The sequence below is a fragment of the Ambystoma mexicanum genome, chromosome 11 (genome assembly GCF_040938575.1).
Source record: "Ambystoma mexicanum isolate Mex_15411 chromosome 11, UKY_AmexF1_1, whole genome shotgun sequence".
Classification (NCBI taxonomy): Eukaryota; Metazoa; Chordata; class Amphibia; order Caudata; family Ambystomatidae; genus Ambystoma; species Ambystoma mexicanum.
In genome coordinates, this window is record NC_090934.1 from 353104398 (window position 1) to 353121866 (window position 17469).

General features: G+C 46.2%; 1 protein-coding gene across 1 annotated transcript in view; it reads left to right on the forward strand.

Moving 5' to 3' along the window:
- Positions 1–17469, forward strand: part of SMPDL3B (sphingomyelin phosphodiesterase acid like 3B) — a 532892-nt gene that overhangs the window by 336760 nt on the left and 178663 nt on the right. The window lies entirely within an intron of this gene.

Below are 17469 nucleotides of genomic sequence, written 5' to 3' on the forward strand. Positions count from 1 at the left end.
TGGAACACCCTCCCTACCTCCCTCAAACTTGTGCAGAACCACCTCCGGTTCCGGAAGCAACTCAAGACCTTTCTTTTCACTTACGCTCTCTTTTCCTGTTAAATGAGGAGTCTTGTGAACGCTGGTTACCTGTTCTTCCTGGTGAGCGGGGTGGTGAGGCTGCCAGTCTGTCGACCTATTGTTCAGGTGTAGAACAGTCAACGCGGGGTACCAACCCAACACCCTCCTGGCAATCTCCAACAGGATGGTGCTGGACGCCATGGGACGGCACTTCTCTGATTTTTGTCACGTCAGGACAGTGCAAGCACTGACAAAGAATGCCCAGATGTTGCCCAAATGAGAATGGTGGTTTCCAGATGTCGGGATGAAGATGGAGGTGTTCCGGAAGGCAGGGTACTAAGCAAGCTCCAAGGCAGGCCAATAACAAGAGACTGTAAGGAAGGGACAGCCAAATGACTGCCAAGGTGCCTAAGTAGCAGGGAAGAGATCTTGGAAACGGCAGGGAGGATGCAGGGAACCCCGCAAGAGAACTGAGAACCAAGGACTGGAGGCACCCCAGACCCAGAGAACCAAGGAACCGGGACCAACCAAGACCAAGGAAAGTAGGCAGGACCAGGAATCAGGATAGCCAACAAGGAACAGGAAATAGCACAAAAAAGGCAGGGTAAGGCTAGGCACAGCACAGAGCAGGGCTAGACTGACCAGGGGCGAGCGACACAATGAGGGAACCTGACCGCATTGAGATGCAACAATTCCCTGCAATTGGGACCCGGATAGGGGCCGTGACCCAAAGCGAGGCTTGCAGCGCAAGCTTTGGGTTCCAAGCAGACTGCACATCCGTAGAGGGACAGGCGTGGACGCCCGCGCATGCGCAGACCCGCAATTATGGCGGCGCCCAAGGAGCCGGGGACCCAGACCGGCGGAGTCCGACCAAAGCACCAACGGGAGTAGAACCTCCACGATGGGACCCGCCGGAGCAGAGGACCCCGCCTCCCAGACCCGGTAAGCGGCATGAGACTTCCTCTACCCTGCTGATGCACCAGACTGCTCCGTGCACTGGTCACCCTCTGAATTCGGGCCCAGGCTCCTGCAAGTCCAGTTGCCCCTGCACTTCCTCCGGGCTCCCCAGGACTTAAGGGACTGTATCTGCAACCCTACAGTCCCATCTCTCTGCACTTGTGAGCCACCCGCTGGCTGCACTTGTGAGTTAACTGCACTTCCCCCTTACGCTCCACCCGGCACTTCTCCCCTTCCCTCTTCCCTGCACTTGCGCGATCTGAATGACACAAGGCCTAGTAAGATTGTTATTTTGTCCTCCATTTGTTTCCCCCTCCTTGTCTTGTTGCATCTACAACAGGCGCGTTATAAATGCCACTACATATCATCTATATATTATAAGAACTGAGCTATCATATGAGAGCGTGATATTTGTGAGAAATAACTATGGTGAAGTGTGTGTTGTGAACCCAGGCAAAATGGATGTATTGCATTTCTGAAATCTTCACAAACCTCAGTTTTATCTGTTGCTGCAACTGAAATGTTGGGCATTCCTAAAGTGCCAAGGACGAGTATACTTGTCCTTTTTGCATAGACTTCAATAATAGCCTGGCACTTAGGGGTTAACATTACAAGAAATTCTAGATGCCATCAATATGCTTTCCAATAATAAAGCACAGGGATCTGCTGGACTATGCTCAAGTATTCAAAATAAAATATTGCCTGGTCCTCGAGCTGCACCTGTTACAGGTATGGGAGGAATGTTACTGTAGACATACTCCCAGCAACACTACTCAAGGCAGTAATAACACTGTTGCTCAAACCTAATAAGCCACCAGTCGACCGCGGTTCTTATCACACACTGTTGCTACTGAATGTGGACACAAAGATATTTGCGTGTGCTCTGGCAACTTTGCTGCAGTCTTCGATGCTTCATCTGATACTGAATATCCTCACAAGCCTTAAACCCTCTAGATGTCAAGGCGACATATGCCCAGCTCCTTTTTATCAAAGAATGTGCATCTGAACTAGCACCCTTCATCACATCATTAATTAATGCCTCCTGACACCAACACTGTCCCCTCCAACCTCAAAGACGCATGGGTCCTTCCACTATTGATGAAACCTACACTTGACCCCAACATCCCTACAAATTACAACCCCAATGCAACCGTCCCGTTCCTCCTCAAAAAATAATGGATCGAGCAGCATACCTGCAAATCCAAAAGCACCCAGAATCCAACAACCTCCTAGGTGTCTGCCAACCAGGCTTCCGTCTAGGACATGGTACCAAAACAGCATTGCTTGATCAAAAAATTCAAATGGACGAATTCAAAGATAACGGCAAATTAGCACTCCTCCTCCGACTTATTAGCGGCCTTTGATTTAGTTGACCACAACATACTTTGCAATCATTTCGGCTCAGCAGCCCATTTCTCCACCAATGCCATACTCTGGACACCATCCTTCCTCTCTAATAAAACCATGAGAGTATTCTCCCCTTCTGCATCAAAACCTCCAGCCCCAGTCCCATGCAGAGCGCCGCAAGGATCTTGCGTCTTGCCCATGCTGTACAGCATATTCACTAAACCTCTATTTGACTGCCTCAACGACTTGGGTGTCACTTACACCAATTATGCAGATGACACCCAAATCCTCATACCCCTGACATGCTCCTACGACCACAATTCGTAATTGTTCAACCAAATTAACCAAACAATCCAGGCATGGATTACCCAACACAGCCTCTGCCTTAACAATGAAAAGACAGAGCTCCTCCTCATCAATCCTCCACTCCGATTAAAAAATAAAATTAAAAAATACATTTAAAAAAAAACTTGACAGTTCCGATAACTCCTTCACGATAGACGGTCTTAACATCAAAGTTTCAAAGGAAGTAAAAACACTAGAGACCTCATTACGACCCTGGCGGTAGAGCTGCCGGCCATGTTAACCCCCTACCGCTTCATTATGAGGTCTGCTCAAGGGTCCGCTAAGGACGCCTGTTAAAGCCAGGCGTCCTTAGCGTGTCCCGCGAGCAGACCAGTATGCTAACAACGGGCCCTTCATTAACGGGCCCCTTTGTTAGCATCCTCCCCATTCCCATTGAGCCCTATGGGGGCTCAAATGGGAATGGGGATGTACCAAGTCCGGGTTCCTTGAATGGGGAAATACCAGGCCCTCCAAGGTCGGAATGGCCCGGTATTTCCCCATTCAGGGAACCCGGTAGGCGGAATGGGGGTGGCCATGCCGCAAAAAGGGGCATGGTTACCTCCAGGGTCGTAATGAGGCCCTAGGTATCCATCTTGACTCTACGCTCACGCAACATAAAGAAATTACAGTTAATTCAAAATAATGCACTAAGAGCTGCACTGAATAGCCCCAAAAAGAATCACATCAGCAAGACTAGGCGCCCTGTCCACTGGTTGCCAGTACAAAACTGCATCCTCTTCAAAACGCTATCCCTGTCACCTAAATGCATCTCGCTAATAAATTTGCAGTAAACAAACCCAACAGACCTACGCGCAGTGCGTACACTCATCTACTCAAATACAAACTTCATAAAGCAGGAAGCAACCGCTTTCCAGTGCTAGCTGCTAAACACTGGAATGCTCTTCCAACAGCTTTAAGATCTGTAGCCTCCTTCTAGACCTTCCGAAAAAACCTGAAAACCCGACTATTCACACTAGAACAACATATCTAATCTAGCCTACACAGCCCACCCTCCACGAAAACTATGAAACTACACGCATCCGTCTTCAACACACTGACTAATGTAACCAGCTGTTCCTGATATGTATGCAATTATGTCTGTTATAACCATGGACTCCACCGCCCCAATGTAAGTAACCGCTATTGGCAATATGCATGCTACATAATGATAGCATAGTGTATGTACGTACCTCCTAAGAATTCCAGTGCCCAGATGCCCCAGGGTTAGGTGCATGTTACAAATGCCAAAATAAATAAATAAGAGTAGACGGGTGGTGTTGGGCATGCGAGAGATGTTGTGGGGCGGATCATGGGAGGGAGGGCATTGAGTGGTGCTCTTGTGGGGTCAGGCAAGTTGTTGATTGTGGTTCGAGTCTGGAGGGCGTTAGTTTAGGTGTACTAGATGAGCGGTCGAGTTCAAAGAGGTGGAGACTGGGAGAGACAGGAGGGGAGGGCCTGATGGCAGGGCTGGAAAAGGATAGGAGGTTGGACGATGAAGTGGTGAGGTATGGGGAGCCGAGGGAGAGGGCCAGTCGCCCTTTCTGTGTTTTGTGGATTTGGCTGCAAGAGAGGTGTGAGAGAAGGTAGGGGGGTCAGAGAAGAAAGGGGAAAGGAGCTGAAGCAACGGTTTTAGAAAGGGCAAGACATACTACTTTGCGAGAAGGGAAAGGGCTTGAAGGGGGAGGTCTGGGGATGGGGGTCGAGCAGGAGCTGAGGGTGGGTGTTAGGGCGAGAGGGCTTCACAGGTGAAGAGGGGGTCGGCAAGCTGTGTGGAGTTTGAGGGCTGCGGTTGTCCTTGCGCATCTGCGCTGTCAAGGAGATGCTGGGTTTTCAAAGGAGTGGTGTTGGTGGTGAGGCGTGTGGGACTGATGTAGGGGGATGGATAGAGTGCGTGGTGGTGGAAGGTTGACTATGTTGGTGTGACGTGGAGCTCTACACAAGTGGGTGAGTGTTAGTGCAGGGTTTAACAGGGGTTGGCAGGGGCTTGGAGGGCTGAGGTTGGATCAGCTGGTCTGGGGGAGGTGGGGGAGAGTTTCTACATGACTGCCCCAATGCCGCGGTAGTGGCTGGGAGCTCTTGTTGTTTGGAGCACCAGAGAGCTCCTCTGCCTTGTGAGTTGGAAATTGCGCAAGGTGTACGAATGGGGGTTAGGGGGTTGTTCTCAATAGGTGCCCTAAGGCAGAGGAAGGGCGAGAGGGAGGGTTGGACTGAAATGTGTGGGATGAGGGTAGGATGCGGGTGGTGTTTCGCGCGCTCGAGGGTTCCTCTGATCTTAGAGTTAGAGGCAGAATGGTGATTGGGAGCCGGCGGTGGGGGTCAGAGTGTATGGGTGTTCAGGTGCAGGGTTAGGAGATGGCGAGATGTGGCGTTTACGAGGGGTTCGTGAATGAAGGCGCTAGTACAGAGGATATGAGCCGTGTGGGTTGCATTATGGTTTGGTGGGGGTGGGTGCTGCGCAGAAGAGGTAGAGTTGTGGAGGGGCAGAGAGGCAGTCTTTCTTGTTGTGGTACCCCAATCAGGAAAGGGAAACCAGATTATGGTTGTGGTATGGAGCAGTGCAGAAGGTGAGCGATGTGGGGGACAGAGAGTAGCTGCACGTACATAGGGCTATGGCGGAAGGTATCTTAGTTGTGGCAATTATGACTAAGATAGCAGGAAATCTAGTCAGCGATAATGCAATAGCAGCAGCTAGATTTGGGACAGAGGGAGGAAGAGCCTACCACGGGGACACAACAGTAAATGTAATAAAAGTAAATGCAATAGCAGCACCTAGATGTATGACACCTGGATAGAGGGAGAAGGGCCTCCCACGGGGGCACAACAGTAAATGTAATAAAAGTGAATGCAATAGCAGCACCTAGATGTGGGACACCTGGATAGAGGGAGAAAGGGCAGAACACAGGGGCAGAGCAGTAAATGCAATGACAGTAAATGCAATAACAACAACTAGATGTGGGACACCTGGATAGAAGAAGGGTCTAACACGGGGGCACAACAGTAAATACAATAACACTATATGCAATAGCAGCACCTAGATTTGGGACACCTGGATAGAGGAAGAAAGGGCCTTCCACGGGGGCACAATAGTGAATGCAGTAACGGTAATAACAGTAACACAAAAGGCAGATAGTAGTCACAATGTCTGAGTTTAAAATTCCTCAGTATTTCTAGCTGGCACAATCCAGGCAATTCTGGTAAGTGGCTGTATGTCCCAATTAGGTTATCTGGGATGCACGGGCTAGATGTGAGAAGCTGCTATGTGGTCCATGTGGCTGGGGGCACAATCTCCTTAAAGCAATGTTTGGCGAGGCAATCAGAGTGCAATATATCGTTGGTGTAGACAGTCTATTTTAGAGCATTATGGATATTGGGCATAAACTACGCAGAGGCAGTATTTGGCAATAGGCCGTATCTAACTGTGACAAGACTCAACAGTTGGGGTTTGGATGATTTTCGATGAGTATGGACAAATTACAGAAGAGCAGTAATTGCTGGTCCCCCTACTGTTTTGATCCACCTTACCTTGTTGGTTGATAACTGCAGGCACCACTGGCGAACACGGTCTGGAACTGCTTCTTCGGAGACTCTTGTCCTTTGCCTTGGTGTCCTTAGTCGCAGGGGCTTCACAGGTAAGGGGCTGCCCTGGATGGTTGTTTTAAATGGGTTTATTTCCACCAATCAGGGGAGGTGGAAGGGATGGGAGGCGGGATGAGTGGGCGAAACCAGGAAGTTTTGCTGCGAGATGGCGGCTGTGGCATACAGCGCTGGATGCACTTTTAAAAGGGAATAAGCCTCGGGTTAGGCCCACAGGCAATTGGGTTTGTAGGCCCTCACCTGCAGTGGTCAGATGGTAGTGGTGAGCAGGCGCGGGTCGCAGGACCTATGTCTCCGTTGTGGTTGAAGCTTGCTCCCATCTTAGAGTTAGGTTTAGGTTGGGCATTATTCCACCCTGCATTTACAGTTTAATAAACACCCTTGAACTGTGCTCACTTGGATCTGTCTTTACTGTGAGTTCCTTACAGACCCCCCGTATGACCACTCTGACCCTCTTCTTGCCTTTCCCAAGGCCTTCTGGTAATAGTAGTTTCAACAATTGGGTAATCACCCAGAGTTTCTCGAGTGAGCACCCACATGGTGCCTGGCTCATCTGCAGCTGGCTTTCCCCTTTTACATCAACAGTTCTTTGTACATTCTGCAATCAGCTGTTTGCTCCTTTTGTTCAACACAGTTCGGTTTCTTTATCAGTCCTCACCTCGACTCACTGGCTGTGATGAACCGTTTGTTTTTTTTTGTATCGCGAGTCAAGGCCGGTACCACGGTAGCAGGCGTTTCCCTCCGCCTTGTTTATCAGCGTAGACATGCTCCATGTACCGTTGATATCTACTGCAACACACTTGGGTCATTGTTCGCGGTCTTACAATTCCTTCCGCAGAGGTCTCATGGGCCTTGGTCGGAAAGGGCAAGGTCATTTCTCCCCTTATCACCCTCTCGGTCTGCGCCGTCTTTCTCCTCCTCTTGAACTGCCGTGCCTGCATAGCTGTTTTATCATGCGGTCTGCCTTGATCGTATGGTTCTCTCGTGCTCCACCTTTTATCCCTGGGGGGAAGGGAAAGGTCCATCAGGTGTGTGTGTGATTCTGGTCAATTGCCTGACTTTGCCTGGCCCTTGTGTTGGGACACGTCAGGTAAACGGCTCTGGTGTTTGTCCGTCGTCTTTCGTGATGTGCAAAAGTGTTAGAGTTGGAAAAGGGGGAGAGTGTTTGTATATCCTACGGGGTAGGATGAGGAAAAGGTGTTATAAGAATGGGGATACCACGTCTCACCCGTCAGTGTCCCACTTCCACTCCCCGAGGCCCCCTATCCGGGTGATCCTCCCTCACTCGTCCACTCCTAGGAACTGGATCCAATAGCGATGGCTGTGTCCCGGCCCCTGGCCACCTGGATCACAGATCCCAGGGGACTAGTCAGGGAGACACCTTCAGGTTTCTCACACAAACTATGTGGAGATTTACTGTGGCATATTTATATCCACAGGGGTATACGTCTAAATGTGTATCCAGAAATAGTATCTTTTTACGCTGAGAACATACTACCATATACCAAGAAGGTGGATGTAAACCTAGATGGCAGATATAATTACATTTTGAGGTCACTCTGGGTTATAAATCAACTGGAAAAAAGTCTGTGATTCCTCCTAACATGCAAGACGGAACCACCAAATAGACTTGCGCCGGGAACCTCAGTCAAAAACCTGGGAGTAGTTGTGTCTAGATCCCATGCTACATTATATGATGATCATTTGGGGAAATATACTGTAGTTCAAGAATTAAATTTGGCAGATGGTTTTGTTTACCAATATCCCTGGGGAAGGATAGCAATGCACAAGATGGCGCTGCTGCCCAAAATATTATATTTTCTCAATATTCCTGTTGTGTTCTTCAATTCATACTTTACTACTATAAATAAGATGGGATCACAATTCCTGGGGAGCCCAGGGACAGTGCACGTGTGGATGGCAGATAAGTCTAAAGCTCACTCCATGGCCGGTCATTAAGTACCTGACTTTGAGTTATGTTATTTGGTGGCTGAGGCTAGTTTTATTAAATATTGGGGCAATGATGCAGAGATGGGTCCTCATGTTGAAATAGAATGTAAGGCAGCTGGCCAAATGTTTTGTTTCCGTGGTAATCTCCACAAGCTCCCCAGCCATTTTGACCAACTGAATATGATTTACTGCCTGGCAGAAATTAATGCAAGGAGTACATATTCAAGATTTATATCACAGAGATCTGGTATTCTGGGTAATTCTGGACATGTCCCCGGCACTAGATAGCACAAGAAGTGTGATGTGGGCAAGAGCTTGGTTTAGATATCTTGATGATTTGTTTCCAGGTGGCCAATTTATAAAACTATCTTTTTAATTTTATTTTATTTAAGAGTTGTTTTTAGTTGTACAAAATAAATAAATAAGTTGTCAACTTTTACAACAAACACATCAAAACAAAATCACATAATAAAGGAACAACATATTCAAAAAAACATCATAAACGGAATAGAATCCTTTTTGTTTAAAGGAAAATGCAACAACACACAGGCAAAATACAATTAAATCATGAGCAACATGTAATTAAAAAACATCTACCTATAAAATATCAATTCATTAGGCTTAAATACGACTTTTCGTTACTTTGCAATATTACTCAACAAAATATCTTTCATGTAGTCTCCTCTTTAAGTACGGAGACTTTGGAAAACCCTAGACAATAGTACTTTAATTACAACTAACTCAACATTTTGCCTACGATTTAGCCATATCGGCAAAACCATAGATAGTAAAATGACTCCCTATACATAGACATTGAAGCACCGTTACAGGGGCACTTTAAGTACAACTAAATCCACACTTCAACTACAAAGAAGCCATATTACCAAAAACAAATAGTTATATGATGCTCTATACTTGGAGTTCGTACACATGACATTAGGTTACAAGGGCATGTTTTTCTGTTAGATTTCATTCAATCCCAAATAGAAGTTGAGATAGGGCGACTATAAAGGATATGCTATTGCCAACTAAACATCTTTCCCAAAAGAAAAATCTAGCAATTTCAGAAGCCTGCGGATAATAAATGCCCAGTAATTTTAACCTTTTATCTTCGAAGCTAGGACAATAAACCACAAGATGTTTTAGCGTTTCTTGATGACGAGAATTCATACAAAAACGACATTTCATGTTGGCCAATTGTACAGAACTCTTGTGCCAGTTGAAGGTACGTTCCAAGGTTTTAAACTGGTTCAACTTAAAACGCATGTAAATAGTTCTTATTTTATTACAAGGACATAGAGTGAAATAAGGTGCGTGCATCTCCCTCTTTCTTGTAATTAATGCATAATCAGCATATCATTTGTAGGTTCTATTAGTATCTAATGTATTAGACCAATCCAAATCATATAAGTTTAAATTTGGGTAAGCCCAGCTGTAGCTCTTCATACGCGGGATTTATGCCTTTAAGAATATTATCCATCTGGTCTTTAATTCCTCCATTGATTGTAAAGAACCATCCATCAGTATGATGTTTAAGTCAGAATAGAGTGAATTGCGCGGAGGTAACAACATTTTTACATACCTTACTAATTTTCGCCATTTCCACCTCACAGACAACAAAAGTATGCCCATTTCTTGTTGTATTATTGAGTTATGGACTGACATAGCTAAGCCCAAGGTCTTCTTCCAAAGGATACCCTGAATCCTGTTTAAAATAGTGTCAAGATCTAACAAACAGATATCCAACCCGTACAATAATATTGGTTGCACCTTAAGAGTATAAAATTCTATGAGAGGAAGCATTGAGAATTTGCAGTATTTCTTAAAAAATACCTTCATCATTGATGCCAAGCGTCTTACTTTATTTTTTAACCAAGTTTCCCAAGATTTCCAGAGTATCTACCTCTCGTAGATGATAACCAAGATAACGAATGCTGCTGGCATGCTCTATTTTCTCACCAGCAATCTTCCAGATATAGGATTTTACGCATTTATTTTTGTGAAATATAATAATTTCGGACTTCATAGAATTAGCCACCAAGTTGTGTTGCCTCGCATATTCAAAAAATACATTTAGTTTGTTTTGTAATCCATACGGGGTACTATCAAAGAGGACAATATCGTCCGCAAAACCCAGCCAATGTATCTTTAAACCGGCTAATTTAGCAGGGTACATGTTGGCCCCATTCCATATTCGATCCATATCGCAAAGATCTAGATTGAATAGGGTTGCTGCCAGATTGCATCTCTGTTTGACCCCTGTCATTGTACAAATCGGATTAGTCAGTGCGCCCGCCTTAGTGATTCTAACCTGAAAGGTAGTATCAGAATGCAGCAGCGCAAGCAACTGCACCACTTTTGCAGGAAACCCAAGATTTAACATGTTCATCCACTAATTATGGAGTCAAAAACACTAGTTAAATGTAGAGCTGCAACATAGATCGGGCCAATATTGGTCGTTCTATACCTGGCAGAAATATACGCTATTAAGATGGTGTTCAATGAGGTCCCCATCTTTTTACGAAAGCCTATTTGATATTTTGAAAGGATGTCCTGTTCTTGAATGTATTTTAATAATAGGATTGCAAATAATTTCGCTGAAGAGTCCATAATAGCTATAGGCCAAAAATTGGCTGGGTTGTTAAAGTCCCCTTTCTTGTATATAGGTATAATTATCGCATTAAACCAAGATTTCGGTATCATATTTGTTGATAAAATATTCACAAATTTAGTATATAGGATTGCAGCCCAAAATGTAGGGTCATCCTTTAGGAGTCCAGGCGCTCTTGAAGATTTGAGCACCTCAATCGCATGTATATCATCCAATGAAAAGGACATCCTATCAACACATGTCAATCCCAGGATTCCTGAATTGAATTCCTGAAAAGTAACCAGTAATTTAAACTTATTGCCAATGAAGGTTTCCCAAACCTCTGCAGAAATTGACGTTCCCATCATCTGTGTCTGTTCAAGGTGCTTATCGTTTAATAGGGACCATATATTATGCGTGTCTCTCTTAATTAATAATCCAAGCATTCTTTGATTTTCCATCAAGTTATCGCTATACCAAATACATTTCATCATATTTCTGAATTGAGAGCAGATCTTGGATTTCTTATTTTTATACTCAAAGTACGAAAGTTTAAGTTGCGTAAGTGTCATGATGCCTACCCCCGGGCATCCTGACCCAGCCCAGCAGCCTCGGGAGCAGGCATCCAGACATTTATTGAGACCCCAGGCTATCTGGGTTCAGTCCTGGCGCCTTAGGCACCAGGCTCATAATAGACATCAGTCCTGGCGCCATAGACGCCAGGCTCATAGACATTACTTACATCCTGCAGACCATGCTGCAAATGAATCAAAGCCCACGTGAGGCCTGGATGGGACTATTTTATTACAGGGACTATTTTTTTACTCGGATGTGGTTCTGGGGAACTCCTTACCTGGGACTACTTTGCAGGCTATTTAAACCACGCCTGAACAGCAGCCCATGCTTCGCATTATTCTGCACTTCAGCAGCGTGACGCTCACCGTGCCTTCAGCATCCAGTCCTCTGCCACTCCCGCCTCGAACCTGGACACCATCCTAGAAGAAAGAGAAATAAGAACAAGAATTTACCTTTTAATCTTCATCTGTTCCCGAATTCGCCGCACTTCAGAATTGGAAAAGACACGTCGGAAATAAAAAGCATCACATCGCTAGCAGGCGCGCCGCGCCATACTTGCCAGTCTGCATCTCCCCGGTTCAGCGCTGCAGCCATCATTTCATCACGGCATCCGTGGAACCTGGAAGGGACAAAGAGAACAAGGTGAGCCGGGTGCCAACAAAGACAATCAAAGCAACCATATTATACTCACCAGAGTTACCGCTCCCCTAGGAATCTTTCATCAGCGCTCCACCTTTTTAACGCCGCACCTGTGGGAGAAAAGAACACTAGTTAAAGACAATTATTTCGCTTTTACCGGACAACGCTGGGTAATACAAACTCTTACCTACGTGCAACCTGCAGCACTTCAGGTGAATTCTTCTCGGGTTAAGCTGCAATACAAAAGGGATAAAAACGAGTGAATAACAGAGAATTGAACTCTATAGACATTGTATTTACGGCTCCTTGCCATTTACCACAGAGTTCAACACGTCTGGAACTCGCCCAAAATCTTCAAACCAGTGAAGCAACTGGGATTCTACGCGCCCCTGCGCTCGGTGCAGGATGGAGAGCTCATCATTACAAACAATAAGGTGAGACAACAAAAGGGGAATATCGGGGTGCTTAGAGGGAACTAATTAAACAAGTGTTTCCTTGCATCCACTGGGTGGCTAATTCCCCTCCTCCTGCTTTTAGGAAACTACTTTTACGAATCAAGCAGACAAAGCTAGGAAGGCCGGTCCAGTCAGCCGTCTCTGCACTACAAATAACGCTGGTGGAGACCTTAGCAGTCCAGTTCCGATCGACGCCCCCATGGGAATCAGGTGAGCGTTACAGTAAGAGCTCTCAAAGCACAATTTCTTTGCTGTTTAGTATTAGCAATTTTGGAATTGAACGCAGAAGTTTTTGTAAAGTCTCAGTGCACGGAATGCTTTAATATTGTAAGAATGTGTTTCCTTATTATCATAGCGTTCCACTCCTCTCTCAGTTCTCCAAATGTGCATACGCCATTTTTTCGCCTAACATCCCTCTTCACCAGGTAAGTTAACTCTCTGCATGTCCTTGGATGCCATCTAATTGAGATGTACATACGATCCACTTCTATTAGCATTAGCAAAGGGTCAATACAAAGGGGGTCAATCTTATGTCATAGGGTCATCAAGATAGGTGCATGGTCAATAAAGGGTGTATCCATAATAACCACCTTATCCGTTATTCCCAGTAGCATTGTAGAGACAAAGAAATAATCGATATAGGAGGTTGCATTTCCTCTGGCCCATGTCCCAGCATACGTGTCATCTTTGTATTCCAATATTTAAAAGGTACTGTTACGCTCACCTGGTATCCACAGGGACGCTACCCAGCCGGGTTACTCGCTGGTATGCTTCTCAGCTTTGCCCTGATGTGGTCTGCGGGGAAGGTTCTGCCTGAAAATACAGGAGGACTTTGTTCAAGACTGACCGACTGGGGTAAGTATCCTCCCTCCACCCCCGTATGATTTCAGTCCCTCTGGCGCCCTCTCCTCACCTTGTGGTAGAATTAGGTGTGCTCTCCGTCCTGCCTTCTTTGCAGGGGCGCATTGTCTTTCATGGGCGAATGCGGTCCAGTTACTTCACTGATGCCGGCCCGTTTGATATTGTTCAGGTAGGTCTTATTGCTGTTCTTTAGTTTTGTTGCTATCCTGCATGCCTTTCTTTGTTTAAAAGGTCTCTTATTTCTCCCTTAGGTATGCGGAGCTTCAGCGCGGCGATCTGGCTTGGTTCAGCCCCGCTTGTAAATGATGGTGCATTAAGAGCGCTATGATGCGGCAAGTAAGCGATATGCGCAGCGCTGCAAAGTCTTGCCTTTGCTAACCTGTGTTTTCCTTCCTTGTAGGTTGCGGTGTTCTTCAGCATGAGTGGAATGTCCGGAGTGGTGCCAGCCGAGAGGCGACCAGCCAGGTAAGCCTTTTGAGCAGTTTGTAATTTGTAAATGTCTCTAATGCTTTCTTTAATGTTGCCTCTATCTTCCTCTTTCAGGTCGTTCTGTCCGGGAGGCATGTAGATTCGAGCAAGCTGTTCTCAGTAGCTGTGAGTGTTTAAAGATGAAGACTGCAGGTAAGATGCTGCTGCTGATGTTCCTTTTGTCTCCTTGCAGGTTCTGCTTCTCCGAGGTTCGAGGGAAAAGCTGGACACAGTGAGCGTCACGTTGCAAGCGGCAAAGTAACGCGAAACGTGTTGTCTTGCTCGGGTGTGGTTTAAATAGCCTCAACAAAATAGTCCAGGTAAAGTAGTCCCTAGGCTACCACACCCAAAACACTAGACCGCATAGCTTGGTTCTTAGGAACCAAGCTATGTGGATGCCTCCATGTTGGCTGACAATACAATAAAGTAGTTCCCAAGCACATTGTTTTTCATGGTGTATGAGCCTGGCGCCATGAGGGCTTTTGAAGAGGATGCAGGCTCTAGAGGCCCGAGTCCTGACTCCACCTGGCCAATGGGTTTGCCAGAGGGGGTTTTGGGCGAGGGTCGTGACAGCACTCCCCCCTAAGGCCCCTCCAATGGTGTTCCTTCTGTCTGGCCTAGGTTTGGTTGGGAAGTTCAGATGGAATTTCCTGATTAGACGTGGTGCGTGGATATTCTCACTGGGCTCCCAGGATCTATCTTGTGGTCCAAATCCTTTCAAATCGACGAGATGATATAGCTTGGTCCTAGAGTATTTAAACTCCAAGATATCTTTGACTTCGAATTCTGGTTCTCTGTCAACAAGTATGGGCTTAGGTGGTGTCCCAATCCGTGTGCCGGGTTGCATTGGTTTCAGGAGGGACACATGGAATACCGGGTGGATGTGTAGATTAGGTGCGTTGATAATTGCCTTAATGGTATAGGGTCCTAAGAATCTGGGATGAAAGGTCTGGGTTCCCTTGATGGGTACGAATTTAGCGGCTAACTAAACTTTGTCTCCTACTTGATAATCAGGGGCCTTTTTCCGGTGTTGGTCGGCGAATCTCTTGGTTTTCTTTGGCATGAATAAGGTGTTCCTTTGCCCTTTTGAAAGCCTGAGTAATGGTTGTGTGTAGAGTCTTTACCGCTGGCATTTCCAAGCTGGCTGGAAGGTCTAGTTCAGAGGTACGTGGATGTCTGTCGTAAAGGGTATAGAAGGGCGTTTGTCCCGTGCTTGAATGCAAAGAATTGTTATATGCATTTTCGGCTATCCATAGTAGGTCTTTCCAATTCCTTTGTACGTGGTGCAGCATGCACCTTAAATATTGGTCGAGTGTCTGATTGGTTCTCTCGGTTTGGCCGTCCGTTTGGCGATGGTGACTGGTAGATAGCCGAACGTCGATCTGCGCCATTGCACAACATTTTTTCCAGAAGTTTGAAACAAACTGGCTGCCTCGATCAGAACCGAAGGGAAACCCTTTAGCTTAACCACGCACTCCAGGAACACTTTTGCTAAAGTGGCTGCGTCTGGGAGGCCTTTGAGAGGAATAAAATGGGCCATCTTCGAGAATAAGTCCACAACTACAAGGATGGTGTTGAACCCTTGGCTTGGAGGTAGATCAGTGATGAAGTCAAAGGAAAGAGTGTGCCATGGAACTGGTGGAATGTCCAACAGTTGTAGGAGACCAGATGGTTTTTGTTTCTGTGATTTATTTTGTGCGCAGACACCGCAGGACTGAATATACTGAATGATGTCCTTACGCCAGGTAGGCCACCAAAAGTTCTCTTTCACCTTAGCTAGGGTTTTGGCGATCCCAGGATGCCCTTCGATCAGTGAATCGTGATAGTTTGAAATAATATGCTGTTGTAATTCCTTCTTGGGTACATATAGGCGATCCCTAAAAAAGGGTAGATGGTCCTTAATGGTATATTGTTCTCCTTGAGTTTGCCATGCAAGATAGGCATCAGGATTCATTGTCCGTTGGATTTCTTTTCGTAGTTCTGCTTGTGTTAAGGCTGTCGTGATACCCAAGAGTTTGTCTTCAGGTATAATAGGTACTGGGTCTGGAGTTGTATATACTATTTCATCTATGCCCATGTGAGATAAGGCATCCGCCTTTCAGTTTCTGACTCCTGGTCGAAATGTGATTACATAATCATATTCAGCGAAGAAAAGGGCCCACTGTAATTAGCGCGAGGACTGGGCCTTGGCTGTTTGAGATATTGCTGATTCGGTGGTCTGTGATGACTGTAATGGTGTGTCTGGCCCCCAGAAGGTAGTGCCTCCAGGCTTTAAAGGAGGACTTGATAGCCAGGAGTTCCTTGTCCGTGATGGCATAATTAATCTCTGGAGGTGAGAACTTTTTCGACCAGAAGGCCACAGGATGTAGCTGGCCGGTTTCCGGCTCTCTCTGTGAAAGGACAGCCCCCATTGCGAGACCGGACGCATCAGTTTCAAAGAGATAAGGGAGGTCTGGACGAGGATGTCGCAGGATTGGAGCGGAGGTAAACCTTTGTTTAAGTTCCTGAAAGGCTTCTTCTGCTTCTTCGGTCCAAGCAAACTTTTTATTGTTTTTTCATAATAGTACTGTGATTGGGTGCCCAACCTGAGAGAAGTCTGGGATGAACCGGCGGTAGAAGTTCGCAAAGCCCATCATGCTTTGTACCCCTTTCAGAGACGTCGGTGAAGGCCATTTCAGAATGGCATCTACCTTGTGCACGTCCATTCTGATGCCTCCTGGAGTAAGGATAAAATCAAGAAATTCTACTTCGGTGACGTGAAAAAAACATTTTTCAAGCTTTGCAAACAAGCGATGTTGACGGAGCTTGGTGAGGACTGAACGAACGTGCCTGACTTGATCTTGTTCCGAGGCTGAGTATACTAAGATGTCGTCTATGTATACTAAGGCGCAAACATCAATTAACTCCCTTAAGATGTCATTCATGAAATACTGGAATGCCGCACGAGCGTTGCATAACCCGTTGCAAACAAGCCGTACTTAGTACGGAAGGCGGTTTTCCATTCATCTCCTTTTCTGACTCGGACTAGGTGGTCCGCTCCTCGAAGGTCTAATTTGGTATAAATCTGGGCATCTTTAACTTGGTCTTCCATCTCAGGGATATGTGGCAAGGGGTAGCGGTTCTTCACAGTGATCTGGTTCAATGCGCGGTAGTCAATACAGGTTCTCAAGTCTCCTTCCTTTTTCGGTACGAAGAACAAAGGACTGGCTGCGGGTGACTTCGAAGGATGGATAAATCCGTTTGCAAGGTACTGGTCTAACTAGGATTTCAAATGAAGGTTTTCTGGTTCTGTTAGAGTGTAGATCCTGCCGCAAGGGATTTGTGCACCAGGAACAAGGTCGATCTGACAGTCGTAGGGCCTGTGCGGCGGCAATGTATTGGCTTGGTCCTTTCGGAAAACATCCTGGAAATCATGGTATTCACTTGGCAAGGTATTAGTTGCTCCCAGGGTTGATACTGTTGCTCCGGGAGTTATGGAAATACCCATAACCACGTTGGGTTTCTCCTCTTAGTAATAGCAGGAAGGGGAACAGTCACCGGGGAAGGTTAATTTTTGTGCCCGCCAGCCTATCAAAGAGTTGTGAGGAACCAACCATGGCATCTCTAGTATTAGCCTGAACTGAGGTG